Genomic DNA, 20,621 nt, shown 5'->3' with positions numbered 1-20,621 from the left:
TCACAAGTGTTTTTTTAAGCTCACAGAATGTCTTCAATTTCTATAGCCCTTAGTCCCGTCACTTTGTCCAGTTGTCCTTCTTCATCGGTACTGCTCTTTATGTTGGGTGACGGAATCAGAAGCCACTATTTGATGTGTGCTAATGCTGTAAACAATGGAAATATTGTAAGGCAGCAGTCCAGCCAAATCATGAACAGGAGCTATCTATCGCCCTCACTCTGTCCATCTATCGCCCTCACTCTATCTATCGCCCTCACTCTATCGCCCTCACTCTATCACCCTCACTCTATCTATACCCTCACTCTATTAATCTATCTATCGTCCCTCACTCTAGCAATCTATCTATCTATCGCCCTCACTCTGTCTATCTATTGCCCTCACTCTATCTATCTATCGCCCTCATTCTATCTATCGCCCTCACTCTATCTATACCCTCACTATCAATCTATCTATCTATCACCCCTCACTCTATCAATCTATCTATCGCCCTCACTCTATCTATCTGATGCCCTCCATCTATCTATCACCCTCACTCTATCTATCTATCGCCTCACTCTACCTATCTATCTATCTATCTATCTATCTATCTATCTATCTATCTATCTATCTATCTATCTATCTATATATCGCCCTAACTCTATCTGTCTATTTATCGCATTCACTCTATCTATCACCATCCCTCTATCTATCTATCTATCTATCTATCTATCTATCTATCTATCTATCTATCTATCTATCTATCTATCTATCTATCTATCTATCTATCTATCTATCTATCTATCTATCTATCTATCTATCTATTGCCCTCTATCTATCTATCTATCTATCTATCTATCTATCTATCTATCTATCTATCTATCTATCTATCTATCTATCTATCTATCTATCTATCTATCTATCTATCTATCTATCTATCTATCTATCTATCTATCTATCTATCTATCTATCTATCTATCTATCTATCTATCTATCTATCTATCTATCTATCTATCTATCTATCTATCTATCTATCTATCTATCGATCGCCCTCACTCTATCTATCTGTCTATCTATCGCCCTCACTTTATCTATCTATCTATCGCCCTCACTCTGTCTATCTATCGCCCTCACTCTATCTATCCATCGAACTCACTCTATCTATCGCATCACCACAGCATCACTCAGCACCACCACAGCATCACTCAGGGGCACCACAACATCACTATGCGCTACCACAGCATCACTGAACGCCACAGCATCACTCGTCGCCACCACAACATCACTCAGCGCAACCACAGCATCCATCTGTGCAACCATTCAACAACAACTGGTTCAAATATGTTCTCTCAATGTTTCAAGCTTTATTACAAATGTCACAAAAAGATGTTAATATTTCACTTCTGTTCTTGGATTTTAGTCACAATAAAATACACTGAACATAATCTTCACAAAAGTTATTAACAAAACTTTAAGCTATTGCCATTATAAATTACAGTAACTTTTATTTAAGTATTAATTAATAAAAAATAAATAAAAGCCATTGTTATTTGTAATGTCAATACATCCAAGTCACGTAAATACAACACATATTGCATTACATATGCTATAGGTCTCACATTTGCGAAAGTTATAACTATTGGCATTGTAAATGACAAAGCTATTAATTTAGCTATTTTCAAAACCAACACATAAATAAAAAAATTGTCATTTACAATACCATTAGCTCAAACTTTCCTAATGCGAGACCTATTGCATTGCAAATGCTTGTTTTGGGAGGTGTTGGAGCACTTCACTCATACTACCAGTTCCAAAGGGTACCAACTGCCCCTGTTTTCAACCCAGAATGCGTTTGTCATTGGTTTTGTTTTTCCATCAACAGATCCTTAACCATCAAAGCACATTTGAGTTATAGGGGTGATTGCTTGAACAGAAATATGTCACACGTATTTGCCATCCGTGAGCATTTTTCGAATTACCTCCATTTCAAGTTCGAATCAAAATAAACATTGCGGAGACTATTAACTAATTAAACATTTCTGACATTAGTGTTGTCTAAAAATATAACAAACGTCCACATTATAAAACGGACTAGCATCCACTACCACTAGCCCATTAATTCGCCACCGATTTTTAATCATCCCCTGTGCATTAAGTTATAACCTACCCCTGTTTCCTTAGCTCGCACTCCAGCCCTCCCCCAACACCATCCTATCCCTTTTACTGTGTACTATGCCTTTAAGGGCAAACGAAATTGGCTGTTTTGTTTCCCTTCGCCCCTGGGCGGGGCCTGCCCACTTTTCTCTTTAGGCTTCGCAGCCAATCAGCGGCCTCTTATTTCAGCGGGAGATCCAAATTTATCTGGATGCAAGTTTGCCTCTAAAAAAAAAAAAGAACAAGATGGAGGAAGAGGAGCAATCGAGAGGCCCACGTCCGGGACAGAGCGAACCTTTAACAGCCTCCAACGGTTTCAGGAGAGATGCCGGTGAACACACACACCCGCCTGTCTGAGGCAGCCTGTATCATGTTCAGTGGCCGGCATTGCTGTGGGCGAGGTCCGAGTCGGTTTACGTCTGCTGGACACCACTAACTAACTGACTCTTGCCGACCCTCCCGACACAGAGAAACAGTAAGTCAGTGCCCAGCCTGATGCCTGTCACAAAGGCAAGCAGATTAGACACGCATGCACGACTTTTTTTATTAATGTATTCAGCTCAAGTTCGTTTTATTTTGCGCGACCAGTCACAAGTGGTGGGAATTCCTGAGATCAGGCCCCCTCCCTCCTCCCGGCGTCGTGTATCCAGTGTTTTCACCAAGTGCGGTCGTCGGTCGGGATTATCAGGCAGTCTTAACTGGCATCTTGTTTTTTATGGGGTCACGTGCAAGTCCCGTAGTCGGTTTACCAGCTTGCCAACTCGTGTGGGCATTATGGTGAAGTATGTAGATGATTTCGTTTTTGCTGTGGCATGAACCACGGGGAAGTCAGGCGAGAGCATATCTTTAACATAGCTCTCGTGCTCCTGGCCTCCCCCGCCCCCCAGACTCAACGTAATGACTGTCTCTGATGGTGCTTGCCGTTCTTCTTGTTGTTCACATCCAAGGAGCATACATTTCCCCATACATACTGCTTACAGATAAATTTCATGGCTAAAACTTTGGTTAAATGGTTAAACTTTGCCAGCCCTCTATACTACGTCGTCAGCAGCAAAAGAGAGCCCTTGCTGCAGCTTGGAGCATCTGCCATCCTGACACCGCAATAATGAAAAGGTCCGTAAAAAATAATCATGTCCCATTAACAGCAGCACTGTGCATTTGTTTTGAGGGATAGTTTTCGCTCTTTGACCAAATATTTACCTCTAATTGTATTAATATCCGAATTGAGTTATTTTCTTAGTCTTAGTGAGCCACACTGATTTAAATTAGTGACTACTAGCCATCAAGAATGTTGACATATTTTGGGTCTGTAAACGAAAAGGAATATTGGTGAAAGCTATTGTCAAAAGCGATCTCACATTGCACTGCAGTCTATGGGTTATGAGAGAGGCTGAATACAACAATAATTTATGAAAAAATGAAGCTTGCATGAAAAAGATATTAGGAGCTGTCTTTAGTTCGTTACTAAGTGTTACATATGAGGCAGCAAAACGTTACTCATAAATACCCTGAAAGCCTTTAAATCTCACACAGGAGCATATTGAAAACCTGGCAGCTATGCCTGTGCCAGCCACAAAGCAGAGCACCCACCCCCTAACTAAAACAACTACAGAAAAGGAGTTAACTGGCTGGTGAGATCCAGGCAGAGAAAGGCCCAGCAGATTTAACACAGGGCTTTTTCTGTCACTGCTAAACAACATCCTGTTGCTTCCTCCAGTGGTATACTCTATGTCAATATTGCAAAATCTGCATGGTGCAGCTAAGATAATCTTCTTAGCAGTTGTAGTGCCTGCCTGCCCTCCATTACCGAGGACTGCAGTCACACATTCTGTCTCCCATTAGTGTCCTTCAATTTCTGGTGCTTTGCAGCAGTTTTAAGATAGTCTTTAGAGTTTTTAGTTGCTCAGTGGGAAGTAATTGCTAGTATTTGTATGTTTCCTTCGTCTTCATTGCTTGGTTTTACTTGCGAGAAAGTGTCACTCATAGTTCTTGAAATGTCACTCTTAATTGCACTGAAACTATGAAAATGTCACACATAGCAATCTAAAACCTTGGTAGCTATGTTCAAGGAAGCTGGAAACCACGCGGTAAGGCAGTCAGCAGTGGTCCAGTTCGCCGCCGGTCACGCACGCCTCCCCAGTTTTGCTTCTTGAATCCTCGCTTCCTTCCAGGAGGTGAGGTCACACCGCTCCGCGGTGCAACATCCAGTTATCACATCCACTGGCCGACGGGGGCAGGCCCAGCCCGGGTGCCTGGGTATAATTGGGCACAGCACTACCTTGTCCAGGTGACGTCAGGCCTGGCCTGGCTGTAGTCAGTGAGTGACTTAGCCGCGCCGGGCGGGAATTACAATGCAGCAGGCTACAAAGATACATTGTAGCAGCAGTGCACATGAATGTGCTGGTGGCAGCGCCCCGGCCGGCAAATCTGCGGGGGGCAGCAGAACCGGCGCAGGCTACAGGTGCACGCTAGCACTAGCAGCCTGGCATTGCCAGTTACTTTCAGAGCTGGTTACAGCAGAGAATCAGTGGCATGATTAAAATGCATGACAATGCATTTAAGTGCGGTTTGCGGCACACCACACTGAAATGCGGTAGTGTCATGTCTGATCCGTGATACTTGGCAGGACTGACACCCGGGCTTGTGGGAGTGGCACGGAGATCCTCACAGGTCCGTGAATAAAGCGATGTTGACTTATCCCCACTAAAACAACGCTTTGTCGCACTGTCTAACCGCGTGGTTGGTGGGGAGGAGCGGAGGCAGGTGAGAAGCGTGATATGTATTCACCTCATGCGATTCCCCAATCTCCTTCCTAAATTTGGATGGCCGTGCCTTCGCATCAGTTTAGTTCCGCCCTTAAGTAACTAGGAACTAGAAATTTTAGACAGACTCCAGTCTGCATCCTTCCGGAAGTATTTTAAGTGATCGGCTCAAGTATCATCGGCGGGTCACAGGGCTTTGTCCTGAAGAGGATTCTTTGGGTGATCGCTTCGTCTGCCTCGGGGATATTTGTGCAACCTACCGAGCAAAAGTTAAAACCCAGTGAGGTAACTCGCCGGGTTAATGCCGACCGAACGCTGGTCTTCTGTAGGGGGTGAATGTGTCCACACTGTATTGCAGAATGCACTCCGCCCCCACAAAACACAATCAAACCTGTCTGCTGTTATGCAAGTAGGGTTCACGCAGACATGCACAATAAGTGTAGGGACACACTACCTTCCCTTTCATACCTCCTTCGCTCCTTGAAGTTGAGGTACTAGGAGGGGTACGTACGTACATTCCTTGCTCCCGGGAACATTCCCGGCTGATCCAACCCCTCTCGGGTTGTGGGTGACCTTGCATTCGTTCGCATAGGCATCAAATCCCCTGTACTGTCCTGCACAGACCGGATATATCAAGTGGTGACAAAGAAGTCCATGTTTTCCAAACTCCCAGAAATCTCTCTGTCAGATATACAGTTTGTTTGACTCCATCGTTTCTTCATCGCTTTTCATTTGGCTCGCTGTTCTGGCTAAAGACCATGAAACAACAGGACCAGACGGGAATCCCAACTACAATATTTTTCTTTTGCTTAAAACCTTACAGAAGTTGACCAATTGTATAAACAGATGTATGTTACGCAAAGAGAATCCCTATCCTTCATAACAATAGTAAGCGAAGCGGTTCTTGGGCAGAATCTTCTCCTGTCGCATTACTTTTTCCTTTTCGCCTGACAGTCACCCATTCGTACCAGAGGAAGGTGCATTGTGCCTGTACGTCTCAGAGTAGTGCTTAACAAACTTTTAAGAACCACAACCCAATTTTTAGAACCACAAACCTTTGTGATCCACCTAGCTTTAATGTACATGAGGCGCACAATTTTTGATTGACAAAAGCATCCTGTGGTAGTGCACGGCCATTTACAAACAGCACATTTTTCATTGAAATAGCCACTTAATTTGCACAGACGTACAGTTTTACTGATAAAAATATATTGCATACAAATGATAATGTGTGGAAATTGGGATTCCGTTAATATTTATTACTTGTGCATCACCAAGGAAAGTGTCTTCCTATTTAAATCTTTGTTTTCATCACATTTCAGAATTACCAAAAAAGTGCTTCATTTTTGCTTTCCTAACTGCTGATTGTGTGAAATTTATTCACAGGTATAGTTCTTGACACTAAGTAGCCTGTCTTAGAGCTTGTTTTCTTCTCCGATATCTGTTGTGGTGTTTCGCCCATCGCGTTGGTTGTTCGTCGGGTTGTTGTTTTACAGGGCAGATTGTTTTGTGTGGTGGTGGCTGCTGACACCTGGCTGAGGCTATCTTTGTTGCTGGCAGGCCTTTGCCTAAGGTGTATTTGTTTTGCAGTCAGCTGTGGGGTGTGTCGTCAGCTTGTCTGCGCGCTACCGGCCCCACCCATACCAGGGACACAGAGGGTGATCGATGTCGGACTGTAGCTTTAACTGCAGCATTATTCACTGTCAGTGTGTGGCCTCGACGGGTTGCAGAAAACTGTAGTGGGTGGTCGCGTATGCCTGGGAGGAGGTGGATTGCTGCAAGTTTAGGGTAGGTAGTGGCTTCACTGATACTGACGGGTATTTTCATGATCTAGTCCACAGACTGACAGGTACTTGTGGTAGAGCTGCATTAGCAACAGGTACTTGTGGTAGAGCTGCATTAGCAACAGGAAGTGAGGTGTGGACTGGGTATATTAATGGTTTTACATGTTGGTGTGGACACAGCTGGAGGACACTGGGTGGATATGGCTGTCATACTGGCTTGTCCTGGACTGTTGGACATGGCTTTAGAGGTGGCGGGGTCAGTCACTGCAGACTGACAAGTAGGAGTTTGCAGTGCTGGAGCATTGCATGATGGCGTGGGTGCAGATCTGCACAGTGGCTAGTGCAAGCTTGCAGCTTAGGGTATGATTGATGCAGGGGTGACACTCGATTAAGCCTGGATGGGGGGTTGTCTACAGGCAGCAGGTGAGTTTTTGCGACTGTTGGTGGCCAGTTTAGCACTTGTAAACCAAAGTTATGATGCGAGGTACGTTAGGCAGGAGTCGGTTGGAAGGCGGACATGTGCTTGCCAGACTGGTGTGTGGGATTACTATCTTTGAATGGCTTGGTGTAGCATTTGAGAGCCGTCATTACAGATGCTGATGAGCCTGCTGGTAGATGCAAGGTTGGGATGCTTGCGGTGACAAGGTGGTAAACATTGCTGAATACTTTCCAGGGGTTGTTTGCAGTTGTGAAGTTATTAGTTGTGGATTTGGGGGGTGGTGCCCAGGAAAGCAACACCCACCTAAAGTAGAGCAGCTGCAGCCTAGCAGAAACACACATGCAGGGCGACTGAGCAAACGTATCCTACTCCTAAGAAAGATCCATGGGAAACTCCAGCAGGCTCCTACCCAGTTGAATCCATTCCATCTTGTTACCCTTAATCCAACAGGACTCCAGTAAACAGCAATCGCACAACCAAGTACTGTGTCATCAGACCACGCTGGATTCCGGCAGTGTTCCAGATCCATACAATTGGGCAGGTGCTGTGCATACTCCCTGTTATCAAGGTTATAAAGATGGTTCTAGGCAGTGAATCATTGTTGATATACAGGGCCATCCTCTAGGGACAATAGCAGGGAGGAGGAGTGGTGGGCACTGTTAGTTTGCTTGTTGGTTTGGCCGGCCAACCTAGGACGCTCAAACCAACATGCACACTTACAGTTCTCTAACCCAGCTGTGTTGTATTCCCAGGTAGAGAAGAGCCACAGACTCATATGCCTTAGTGAGCGTTAAACTAGTCCGTGCAGACCAATCCAGGTAATGCTGTCATCCTGGGTAATAGCATGAGAGCAACATCTGGACTGGGTGTGCAGTCTGGGAGCTGGACTATGCTCGCGGAAGAAGCTGGACAGCGGCAGGTAAGTCCTTTTTTCTTTTTTTAAATATCCGCTGCCCTACCACTTTCTATTGAAAGCAGCCACTACTCAAGTAGAGGCTTCTACATAGAAAGTTCTAACACCAAATATTATTGAGTTTAAATAGATGAACCAATAAAAGACGTGTGTATGCTAACTCATACTGTCCCTCAGCTGCTAGCATTCTCATTTACTTAATTATTCCTGATGGTCCTATCAGAAAGATTGGAAATGTTTACATGGGTGTGGAGTCACTCATGCTTTCATTTACACCTACAGTTTTCACATAACAAGGTCTCTCACCACTGCAGTGTCCAGTTATCCATGCACTCCCACTCCTGCTTGCTGCTCTCATGCTCTCCTGTTTCAAACCCTCTCCCAGGCGGTGTCATTCTCTCCCAGTTGTCTCCTGCAGTCTACCCAAAGGACTCGCGTCCACTTCTCCCAGAACTACTAATTGGAGAACTGCTGCTGTCCACGTGAGGGTAAAAGCAAGGCAGCCTGGAGCACCATTTGGCGTCGTGACAGCAGTAAAAGCAAGGCAGCCTGGAGCACCATTTGGCGTCGTGACAGCAGTAAAAGGTAATCTAGAAAAACATTTAAGTCTCTGTGAGTGCCTGAGGGATTAGTGTTGCTCCCATTGCCAACACTGGTGATATGCTGACCCTCGCGTAATGGTTTTCCTTGGCAACTAGGTAACCATTGCATGATACCCAACCTTTGTAAAACATTGGTCCAGTCACAAAAAGGTCATTCTTAGCCGTATGTGAGCATGCATGATATGTTGGCTACCTCTGATAAAATTCTGGGTTGGGTATAATGGTAGGAATTCCTGTCCTGTTGTTGGCTACCATATAATGGTTCAGAAAAGGGGGTGGTGATGAACAGAGTGTCTGAATTAAGCAGACCACTCTTACCCAGTCCAAAGATCAGGGCTTGATCCATCACCATTATTTATCTCACTGCCCCATCCCAGCTCAGAACCTGGCTATATGCAAATTAGTCTGTCCCTGGCCCAGTGCATCATGGGAACAGGGCAGACCAAACTACCAAGCCAATTCTTCACCAGAAAGGAGACAAGCTACCGAGGACCGGTTTCTGGCATTTCAGCCTCTTTGGCCCGGCTTGCTTGAATCCTGATGGAGCAGTGAGAAAGGGACTCATGTCTGAGTATACCCTGCCACACCTATAGTGGCCAAAAACGATTCAGAAAAGGGGGTGGTGATGAACAGAGTGTCTGAATTAAGCAGACCACTCTTACCCAGTCCAAAGATCAGGGCTTGATCCATCACCGTTATTTATCTCACTGCCCCATCCCAGCTCAGAACCTGGCTATATGCAAATTAGTCTGTCCCTGGCCCAGTGCATCATGGGAACAGGGCAGACCAAACTACCAAGCCAATTCTTCACCAGAAAGGAGACAAGCTACCGGGGACCGGTTTCTGGCATTTCAGCCTCTTCGGCCCGGCTTGCTTGAATCCTGATGGAGCAGTGAGAAAGGGACTCATGTCTGAGTATACCCTGCCACACCTATAGTGGCCAAAAACGATTCAGAAAAGGGGGTGGTGATGAACAGAGTGTCTGAATTAAGCAGACCACTCTTACCCAGTCCAAAGATCAGGGCTTGATTCATCACCGTTATTTATCTCACTGCCCCATCCCAGCTCAGAACCTGGCTATATGCAAATTAGTCTGTCCCTGGCCCAGTGCATCATGGGAACAGGGCAGACCAAACTACCAAGCCAATTCTTCACCAGAAAGGAGACAAGCTACCGGGGACCGGTTTCTGGCATTTCAGCCTCTTCGGCCCGGCTTGCTTGAATCCTGATGGAGCAGTGAGAAAGGGACTCATGTCTGAGTATACCCTGCCACACCTATAGTGGCCAAAAACGATTCAGAAAAGGGGGTGGTGATGAACAGAGTGTCTGAATTAAGCAGACCACTCTTACCCAGTCCAAAGATCAGGGCTTGATCCATCACCGTTATTTATCTCACTGCCCTATCCCAGCTCAGAACCTGGCTATATGCAAATTAGTCTGTCCCTGGCCCAGTGCATCATGGGAACAGGGCAGACCAAACTACCAAGCCAATTCTTCACCAGAAAGGAGACAAGCTACCGGGCACCAGTTTCTGGCATTTCAGCCTCTTTGGCCCGGCTTGCTTGAATCCTGATGGAGCAGTGAGAAAGGGACTCATGTCTGAGTATACCCTGCCACACCTATAGTGGCCAAAAACGATTCAGAAAAGGGGGTGGTGATGAACAGAGTGTCTGAATTAAGCAGACCACTCTTACCCAGTCCAAAGATCAGGGCTTGATCCATCACCGTTATTTATCTCACTGCCCCATCCCAGCTCAGAACCTGGCTATATGCAAATTAGTCTGTCCCTGGCCCAGTGCATCATGGGAACAGGGCAGACCAAACTACCAAGCCAATTCTTCACCAGAAAGGAGACAAGCTACCGGGGACCGGTTTCTGGCATTTCAGCCTCTTCGGCCCGGCTTGCTTGAATCCTGATGGAGCAGTGAGAAAGGGACTCATGTCTGAGTATACCCTGCCACACCTATAGTGGCCAAAAACGATTCAGAAAAGGGGGTGGTGATGAACAGAGTGTCTGAATTAAGCAGACCACTCTTACCCAGTCCATCACCACCCCTTGTTGTAAATAATTTTGTCCACCTTAAGCGTGGAAGGGTATACTCAGATGTGAGTCCCTTGCTCATTGCACCATCAGGATTCAAGCAAGCCGGGCCGAAGACGGCTGTAATGCCAGAAACCGGTCCCCGGAAGCTTGTTTCCTTCCCAGTGTAAGAATTGGCTTTTGTAGTCTGGTCTGCCCTGTTCCCATGATGCACTGGGCCAGGGACAGACTAATTTGCATACAGCCAGGTTCTGAAACTGGGATGGTGCAATGAGCTAAAAAACGGTGTTGGATCTAGCCCTGATCTCTTGACTGGGTGAGAGTACTCTGCTTAATTCAGAGACTCTGTCCATCACCACCCCTTGTTGTAAATCATTTTGTCCACCTTAAGCGTGGAAGGGTATACTCAGATGTGAGTCCCTTGCTCATTGCACCATCAGGATTCAAGCAAGCCGGGCCGAAGACGGTTGTAATGCCAGAAACCGGTCCCCGGAAGCTTGTTTCCTTCCCAGTGTAAGAATTGGCTTTTGTAGTCTGGTCTGCCCTGTTCCCATGATGCACTGGGCCAGGGACAGACTAATTTGCATACAGCCAGGTTCTGAAACTGGGATGGTGCAATGAGCTAAAAAACGGTGTTGGATCTAGCCCTGATCTCTTGACTGGTTGAGAGTACTCTGCTTAATTCAGAGACTCTGTCCATCACCACCCCTTGTTGTAAATAATTTTGTCCACCTTAAGCGTGGAAGGGTATACTCAGATGTGAGTCCCTTGCTCATTGCACCATCAGGATTCAAGCAAGCCGGGCCGAAGACGGCTGTAATGCCAGAAACCGCGCCCCCCGGAAGCTTGTTTCCTTCCCAGTGTAAGAATTGGCTTTTGTAGTCTGGTCTGCCCTGTTCCCATGATGCACTGGGCCAGGGACAGACTAATTTGCATACAGCCAGGTTCTGAAACTGGGATGGTGCAATGAGCTAAAAAACTGTGTTGGATCTAGCCCTGATCTCTTGACTGGGTGAGAGTACTCTGCTTAATTCAGAGACTCTGTCCATCACCACCCCTTGTTGTAAATAATTTTGTCCACCTTAAGCGTGGAAGGGTATACTCAGATGTGAGTCCCTTGCTCATTGCACCATCAGGATTCAAGCAAGCCGGGCCGAAGACGGCTGTAATGCCAGAAACCGGTCCCCGGAAGCTTGTTTCCTTCCCAGTGTAAGAATTGGCTTTTGTAGTCTGGTCTGCCCTGTTCCCATGATGCACTGGGCCAGGGACAGACTAATTTGCATACAGCCAGGTTCTGAAACTGGGATGGTGCAATGAGCTAAAAAACGGTGTTGGATCTAGCCCTGATCTCTTGACTGGGTGAGAGTACTCTGCTTAATTCAGAGACTCTGTCCATCACCACCCCTTGTTGTAAATAATTTTGTCCACCTTAAGCGTGGAAGGGTATACTCAGATGTGAGTCCCTTGCTCATTGCACCATCAGGATTCAAGCAAGCCGGGCCGAAGACGGCTGTAATGCCAGAAACCGGTCCCCGGAAGCTTGTTTCCTTCCCAGTGTAAGAATTGGCTTTTGTAGTCTGTTCTGCCCTGTTCCCATGATGCACTGGGCCAGGGACAGACTAATTTGCATACAGCCAGGTTCTGAAACTGGGATGGTGCAATGAGCTAAAAAACGGTGTTGGATCTAGCCCTGATCTCTTGACTGGGTGAGAGTACTCTGCTTAATTCAGAGACTCTGTCCATACCACCCCTTGTTGTAAATACCATATGATGGTGGCTGTCTTTCGCATGTGCAAAGTGGTGATTGTCCGTAGGGTTTTGTATTTAATTTTTTCATGTTTTATTGGTACCACAGTGGCTACTGTGCTTGGTACCCTAGTACCAGGCACTGATACCGGGGTACCTGCGACCCAATCTTCTTATTTTTCAGTTTTTACCTGTTTTCAATTAAAGTGGGGTGTCGCAAAGGCATGCCTATCCTGACCCCTATGTGGCCATTGTGATTTTTTCCCTCCTTCAGGACTAGAGGATTGAGATGGCTGACCCAACATTTTCATGGCCAGCCAATCGGGGTCCACCCTTCCACTTTGAATTGGCCAATAGCAGATTATTTGGCACCAATGGCTCAGTTATTTTTAAGTTTTAACTGGTGTTTACCGTAACATGTACATTTCTAATGCACACATTCAGTGAAAATGTATCTTGTTGCTGATTAATAGATGTTTTTACCCAACTCCATGGTACTTATTTTATCAACCTCAGGATAAAAGGCTGAGTGGATTGGGATTTGAACCCGTTGCAGTGAGGTCATGTATAGACTCCTACAGTGGATGCATTAGTCCACGAAGACAGGAGAGCAGCTCATCATGATCTCCATTTGGATGCTAATTTCTAAAAAATGGCTGAAGAGATTTACACCAAATAACCAAAAACAGGTTTTCTCTATAAAGTTCTAACATTTTCCAGATCAATTTTGGTATAATTTCTGAATAACTTTCTGTGATGAAGCCAAAGTGATTGTTTTTTTTTCTTCATTCTTTTTAATGAAATAGTACCAAGGCTATTAAAGAAAGGAAATACATGTTTTTCCTATGAAAACTCTGGTCAAACTAGAACTAAACTGTGGTATCTGTGTAATAAAGTTATGATATTCACCACTCAATATGCCATAATATGGTGTATGGTTAGTGAAACTCAACCACACACGCCTGTCTGTTTATGCTTAAGAAGTTGAATACACAATGTTATGTGCCTATTTACAAAATACTTTTTAACATTAGTAAATCACTTATATCTCCTAGTCAATTATTACAGCTATTTGTCAGATTGCCCTGCTACTGGTCTGAAAAATTAGAACTTTTCAAGGTAAGAATGATTGTTAGAAAGGTACTTGACGGTCATTGCAATTAGTCTTCAGATATTGCTCACAAAGCTACCACTAATCTTCAATTAGCGGTCACAATAAATGAGACTAGCCTTAATTTTGCCCTTGAAATAGCACAATAGTGTTCAATTAACATTCACTTTAAATTCTGCTAGTCTTACTTGAGGCTTCACAATCATTGCCGTTAGTATTCAGATATTGCTCGCAAAGAATACCACTAGTCTTCAAATAGTGGTCTGTTAGTATTCAGATATTGCTCACAAAGAATACCACTAGTCTTCAAATAGTGGTCCGTTAGTATTCATATATTGCTCACAAAGAATACCACTAGTCTTCAAATAGTGGTCCGTTAGTATTCAGATATTGCTCACAAAGAATACCACTAGTCTTCAAATAGTGGTCACAATCAATGAGACTAGCCTTCATTTTGCTCTTGAAATAGCACAAGAGCTGCAAATAAACACTAACAGAATACTACTAAGCTTCAAATACTATTCTTCTAGAATACTACTAGTCTTCTTTTAGCAATCAATTGAAGTGTTCATCATGTATTTGAAGGGTAGTTGAGTACAACTAGTATTCCCTCATTAGCATATTTCGGCTTGTGGGCATACTACTTAGTCTTCATGCATACTAAATGAATACTATGTTTTAATGGTAAATGAATACCACTGTAAACACTGAAATCACACTAAATGAAGAGCTTCCATTTTGGTGAGGGTGATTAGCTGGGAGGAGCTCACGGCAGCATCCTCCCTATAAAAGTGTAGATGGACCGCTCCTTAACTCTTTCTTGCTTCACATACAGATGGCTTGAAGAGGTACAGGGGAGATGCAGTTCTACTAGACAGAATAGAAGATCTGCGCCAGGTGTGTTTCTCTGAATTGGTGTCCCATCACAGGCCTACAAGTGTATGTGTGATCTTTGACTCCTGGCAGTTCACAAGCAGGCGGCCAGGAAACGGTTTCAGCCTATTAACCACTGAGGAGACAAAGCCTTTGTATAAGGAATGAGGAAGCAATGAACACATTCAGCCTATCACAGGAGTTCCCTGAGTGTTCCGAATTATAAATTCTCCATGTCACTGTATGTTATTGAGCCCAAGTAGCTCGCCGTGATCGTATAGTGGTTAGTACTCTGCGTTGTGGCCGCAGCAACCTCGGTTCGTATCCGAGTCACGGCATTGTGGTTGGCAATGTCATGGCAGTTGGGTTTTTCTGTTACAGAATTAGCAAATGTACCAGTTGTTTTTGTAAAATGTCTATTAAAAACAGATCCTTTAAAATATTTAAACGATCTAACGACAAATTATTTAAACACACATGATTATAAGATGTAGCCTTATTTTTGTTTTTAGGAGAGAATGTGCCTGCTGAAAAAAACATTATTTTTAAAAAGTGCATTGCAGAATATCAGGAATTTGCTGTGGGACACCTTGAAAACTTTCATATAGATTATTTGTACAAAACTTACATTCAGTTGTTGTGGCCGAGTGGTTAAGGCGATGGACTAGAAATCCAATGGGGTCTCCCCGCGCAGGTCGAATCCTGCCAACGACGAGAAACTTTTTAACATCGGCTACAATTTCAGAAGTTAACCTTTAGAATTTCTTCCATGTCAGTTTTATATATAGGTGGCTTATTTTGTTGTCACTATTGCCATTTCATATATTTATTATCGCTACCCCTTTCATATCTTTGCTATAACTCTCGTCCTACATTAGCGCTGGTGCAAACACTTCAAATTATTATACCCTGGCTCTCTCAGTCATACCATTCATGCACTTGAAACTTACTTTACCAATAAAAGTAGCAAATAGAAAAATAAAACAAAAGTGCTTGCTGGATTAGGCAAACACACTTCATAAAACTGCATTTTCCTTTCTATTCTCCCCGAGTTACAAGCTTAACTGCTCCCTGTGTAATTTCTCTTAGCCTGCTGTCCCAGGAAGAGAATTTTATCTTCAGGCTCTTTCCGTGTTTTTTTCCTAGTCTTTCTTTCCCTTTTCTTAGATTTGTAACTGTTCCTTTACCTGCTCTATTTAGGTGCCATTAATCTCATTTGAGCTCCTTGTACCTGCTGCTGTTTTCTTCACACCTCACACTGCCTTTTCCCTCTTTCTCTCTTTCTCTGAGGTTGGTGGCTACTTTCCAAAGCTTCTGATGCCCCAATGTTCCTTCATCTTGTTGTCAGACGTGAATTGGAAAAGCAACAAAATTAACAAGCCTTTACCACTCATACATGGCAGAGGTTTATACTTGAATTCAATGAGCTAAGAAAAGCGTGTTGTGGGGCCCCTACGAGCCATGGTGCTTGCTTCATCATAATTAGGCACGCAGTCATTAGCCACAGCTCTGATCATGGGTCACTGAGGTCAGTTTCAATAATTCCTCAAAAACCTAACCATGCAGTCCCCCCTAACTGTGTAGTTATCTTGCTTTACTGCTGTTTGTGTGATTAGCTGGGAGGAGCTCACGGCAGCATCCTCCCTATAAAAGTGTAGATGGACCGCGCCTTAACTCTTTCTTGCTTCACATACAGATGGCATGAGGAGGTACAAGGGAGATGCAGGTCTACTAGACAGAATAGAAGATCTGCGCCAGGTGTGTTTCTCTGCATTGGTGTCCCATCACAGGCCCACAAGTGTATGTGTCATCTTTGACTCCTGGCATTTCACAAGCAGGCGGCCAGGAAACGGTTTCAGCCTATCAACCACTGAAGAGACAAAGCCTTTGTATAAGGAAAGAGGAAGCAATGAACACAATCAGCCTATCAAAGGAGTTCCCTTAGTGTTCCGAATTATAAATTCTCCATGTCACTGAACGTTATTGAGCCCAAGTAGCTCGCCGTGATCGTATAGTGGTTAGTACTCTGCGTTGTGGCCGCAGCAACCTCGGTTCGAATCCGAGTCACAGCATTGTGGTTGGCAATGTCACGGCAGTTGGCTTTTTCTTTTACAGAATTACCAAATGTACCAGTTGTTTTTGTAAAATGTCTATTAAAAACAGATCCTTTAAAATATTTAAACGATCTAACGACAAATTATTTAAACACACATGATTATAAGATGTAGCTGTATTGTACCTACTGACATAAATTATCGTTCTTGAACCTATTTGCGGTGGGGGGAATGGAGCTCTCCCCCATGCCAATCAGAATGCAGATGAATGCAGTTGCAGTTGAGTGACCTGTGTTGTGGCTGTCTAGAGGGAATGCACAAATGTAGCTGTCTCGCAGCCCAATCCAGACGTCAATTGGAGACAGGTTTTCAGGCAAATAGAGCCGTAAGTGCAGAGAAATGCTCACTCTCTAAAAATGGCATTTATAAAATAGTAAAGTTAAATCCAACCTCACCAGTAAATAGGATTTATCAATAAATAAATAAAGCTTCTCCTCTCTGATATGGAATTACCCCCAAAAAAGTATAAGGGAATACCCAATGCTAACCTATAAGAGGGGCAGACCTCACAGTAGTGAAAAATGTAATAGACTGTTTGGTACTACCAGGACATGCAAACTACCACAGTTCATGTCTTACCTTTTACTTACATAGCATGATGCCCCTAGGACTACCTAGGGACTACCTTAGGGGTTAATTATATGTAATAAAATTGGAGTTTAAGGCTTGGCAAGTAGTTTTAAATGGCAAGTCGAAGTGGCAGTACACTGCAGCACAGGCACTGCAGTAGCAGGCTTGAGACAGGTTTGAAATGCTACTTCTTTGGGCGGCACAATCAGTCCCTGGGTATATGGTATACCACTTTACAAGGGGCTTTCAAGTCAATGAAATCTGTCAGTCAGGTATACTCCAATTACACACATGATTAGGGAAGAAGCACGTTCACTTCAGCACTGATTAGTAGCAATAAAGTGATCAGAGTCCTAAGGCCAACAAAAAGATACAGCAAAATGCAGAGGTGAAAAGCAATAAGGTAGGGTTGAGACCACCTTAAGAATGAAAGGTCTAACAAAAACGAACTAAGGATAACGTGAGTAAAACATCAGGTTTCTCTACAGCATTTGGTGAGACAAGTGTGCCTTCTTTTATCTTCCATAAATGCAATCTTTCCCTGACCCCTTTATTATATAGCTCTTCAAGTAAAAAAGATAAAGCACTTACAAAGGAGCCTCAAATACTCAAAGATGGTAGACTTCTGTAATATGGGCCATAGACTAAAAGCAGCACGAAAACAGAGTGCAATAGGGTCCCAAAAACTCGAGTGCCACATGAGAGTATGCATGAAAGCCTATCCTTTTCCAAACTAGAGATATACTCATGCAATTTTTGTTTTTATGAGAGAATGTGCCTGCTGAAAAAAACATTATTTTTAAAAAGTGCATTGCAGAATACCAGGAATTTGCTGTGGGACACCTTGATAACTTTCATACAGATTATTTGCACAAACCTTACAGTCAGTTGTGGCCGAGTGGTTAAGGCGATGGACTAGAAATCCATTGGGGTCCCCCCGCGCAGGTTCGAATCCTGCCAACAACGAGAAACATTTTAACATCGGCTACAATTTCAGAAGTTAACCTTTAGAATTTCTTCCATGTCAGTTTTATAAATAGGTGGCTTATTTTGGTGTCACTATTGCCCTTTCACATATTTATTATCGCTACCCCTTTCATATCTTTGCTTTAACTCTCGTCCTACATTAGCGCTGGTGCAAACACTTCAAATTATTATACCCTGGCTCTCTCAGTCATACCATTCATGCACTTGAAACTTACTTTACCAATAAAAGAAGCAAATAGAAAAATAAAACAAAAGTGCTTGCTGGATTAGGCAAACACACTTCATAAAACTGCATTTTCTTTTCTATTCTCCCCGTGTTACAAGCATAACTGCTCCCTGTGTAATTTCTCTTAGCCTGCTGTCCCAGGAAGAGAATTTTATCTACAGGCTCTTTCCGTGTTTTTTTCCTAGTCTTTCTTTCCCTTTTCTTAGATTTGTAACTGTTCCTTTATGTGCTCTATTTAGGCGCCATTAATCTCATTTGAGCTCCTTGTACCTGCTGCTGTTTTCTCCACACCTCATACTGCCTTTTCCCTCTTTCTCTCTTTCTCTGAGGTTGGTGGCTACTTTCCAAAGCTTCTGATGCCCCAATGTTCCTTCATCTTGTTGTCAGACGTGAATTGGAAAAGCAACCAAATTAACAAGCCTTTACCACTCATACATGGCAGAAGTTTATACTTTAATTCAATGCGCTAAGAAAAGCGTGTTGTGGGGCCCCTATGAGCCATGGTGCTTGCTTCATCATAATTAGGCACGCAGTCATTAGCCACAGCTCTGATCATGGGTCACTGAGGTCAGTTTCAATAATTCCTCAAAAACCTAACCATGCAGTCCCCCCTAACTGTGTAGTTATCTTGCTTTACTGCTGTTTGTGTGATTAGCTGGGAGGAGCTCACGGCAGCATCCTCCCTATAAAAGTGTAGATGGACCGCTCCTTAACTCTTTTTGCTTCACATACAGATGGCTTGAGGAGGTACAGGGGAGATGCAGTTCTACTAGACAGAATAGAAGATCTGCGCCAGGTGTGTTTCTCTGAATTGGTGTCCCATCACAGGCCCACAAGTGTATGTGTGATCTTTGACTCCTGGCAGTTCACAAGCAGGCGGCCAGGAAACGGTTTCAGCCTATTAACCACTGAGGAGACAAAGCCTTTGTATAAGGAATGAGGAAGCAATGAACACATTCAGCCTATCACAGGAGTTCCCTGAGTGTTCCGAATTATAAATTCTCCATGTCACTGTATGTTATTGAGCTCAAGTAGCTCGCCGTGATCGTATAGTGGTTAGTACTCTGCGTTGTGGCCGCAGCAACCTTGTTTCGAATCCGAGTCACGGCAATGTCACGGCAGTTGGGTTTTTCTTTTACAGAATTACCAAATGTACCAGTTGTTTTTGTAAAATGTCTATTAAAAACAGATCCTTTAAAATATTTAAACGATCTAACGACAAATTATTTAAACACACATGATTATAAGATGTAGCTATATTGAACCTACTGACATAAATTATCGTTCTTGAACCTATGTGCGGTGGGGGAATGGAGCTCTCCCCCATGCCAATCAGAATGCAGATGAATGCAGTTGCAGTTGAGTGACCTGTATTGTGGCTGTCTAGAGGGAATGCACAAATGTAGCTGTCTCGCAGCCCAATCCAGACGTCAATTGGAGACAGGTTTTCAGGCAAATAGAGCAGTAAGTGCAGAGAAATGCTCACTCTCTAAAAATGGCATTTATAAAATAGTAAAGTTAAATCCAAACTTACCAGTAAATAGGATTTATCAATAAATAAATAAAGCTTCTCCTCTCTGATATGGAATTACCCCCCAAAAAGTATAAGGGAATACCCAATGCTAACCTATGAGAGGGGCAGACCTCACAGTAGTGAAAAATGTAATAGACTGTTTTGTACTACCAGGACATGCAAACTACCACAGTACATGTCTTACCTTTTACTTACATAGCATGATGCCCCTAGGACTACCTAGGGCCTACCTTTTGGTTAATTATATGTAATAAAATTGGAGTTTAAGGCTTGGCAAGTAGTTTTAAATGGCAAGTCGAAGTGGCAGTACACTGCAGCACAGGCACTGCAGTAGCAGGCTTGAGACAGGTTTGAAATGCTACTTCTTTGGGCGGCACAATCAGTCCCTGGGTATATGGTATACCACTTTACAAGGGGCTTTCAAGTCAATTAAATCTGTCAGTCAGGTATACTCCAATTACACACATGATTAGGGAAGAAGCACGTGCACTTCAGCACTGATTAGTAGCAATAAAGTGATCAGAGTCCTAAGGCCAACAAAAAGATACAGCAAAATGCGTAGGTGAAAAGCAATAAGGTAGGGTTGAGGCCACCTTAAGAATGCAAGGTCTAACAAAAACAAACTAAGGATAACATGAGTAAAACATCAGGTTTCTCTACGGCATTTGGTGAGACAAGTGTGCCTTCTTTTATCTTCCATAAATGCAATCTTTCCCTGACCCCTTTATTATATAGCTCTTCAAGTAAAAAAGATAAAGCACTTACAAAGGAGCCTCAAATACTCAAAGA

At 43.7% G+C, this 20,621-nt stretch overlaps 2 non-coding genes across 2 annotated transcripts; both read left to right on the top strand.

The window, feature by feature from the left end:
- The first annotated feature begins 15,034 nt into the window (after positions 1-15,034).
- TRNAS-AGA (transfer RNA serine (anticodon AGA)) lies at positions 15,035-15,115 on the top strand. Its single transcript has one exon. It is a non-coding gene; the product is annotated as a tRNA-Ser (tRNA).
- Positions 15,116-17,968: 2,853 nt separating this feature from the next.
- TRNAS-AGA (transfer RNA serine (anticodon AGA)) lies at positions 17,969-18,051 on the top strand. Its single transcript has one exon. It is a non-coding gene; the product is annotated as a tRNA-Ser (tRNA).
- Positions 18,052-20,621: the final 2,570 nt, after the last annotated feature.

This window comes from Lissotriton helveticus, chromosome 12 (assembly GCF_964261635.1).
Source record: "Lissotriton helveticus chromosome 12, aLisHel1.1, whole genome shotgun sequence".
Lineage (NCBI taxonomy): Eukaryota > Metazoa > Chordata > Amphibia > Caudata > Salamandridae > Lissotriton > Lissotriton helveticus.
The sequence above is the reverse complement of the archived record's forward strand: the minus strand, read 5'-3'. Positions and strand labels throughout refer to the sequence as shown.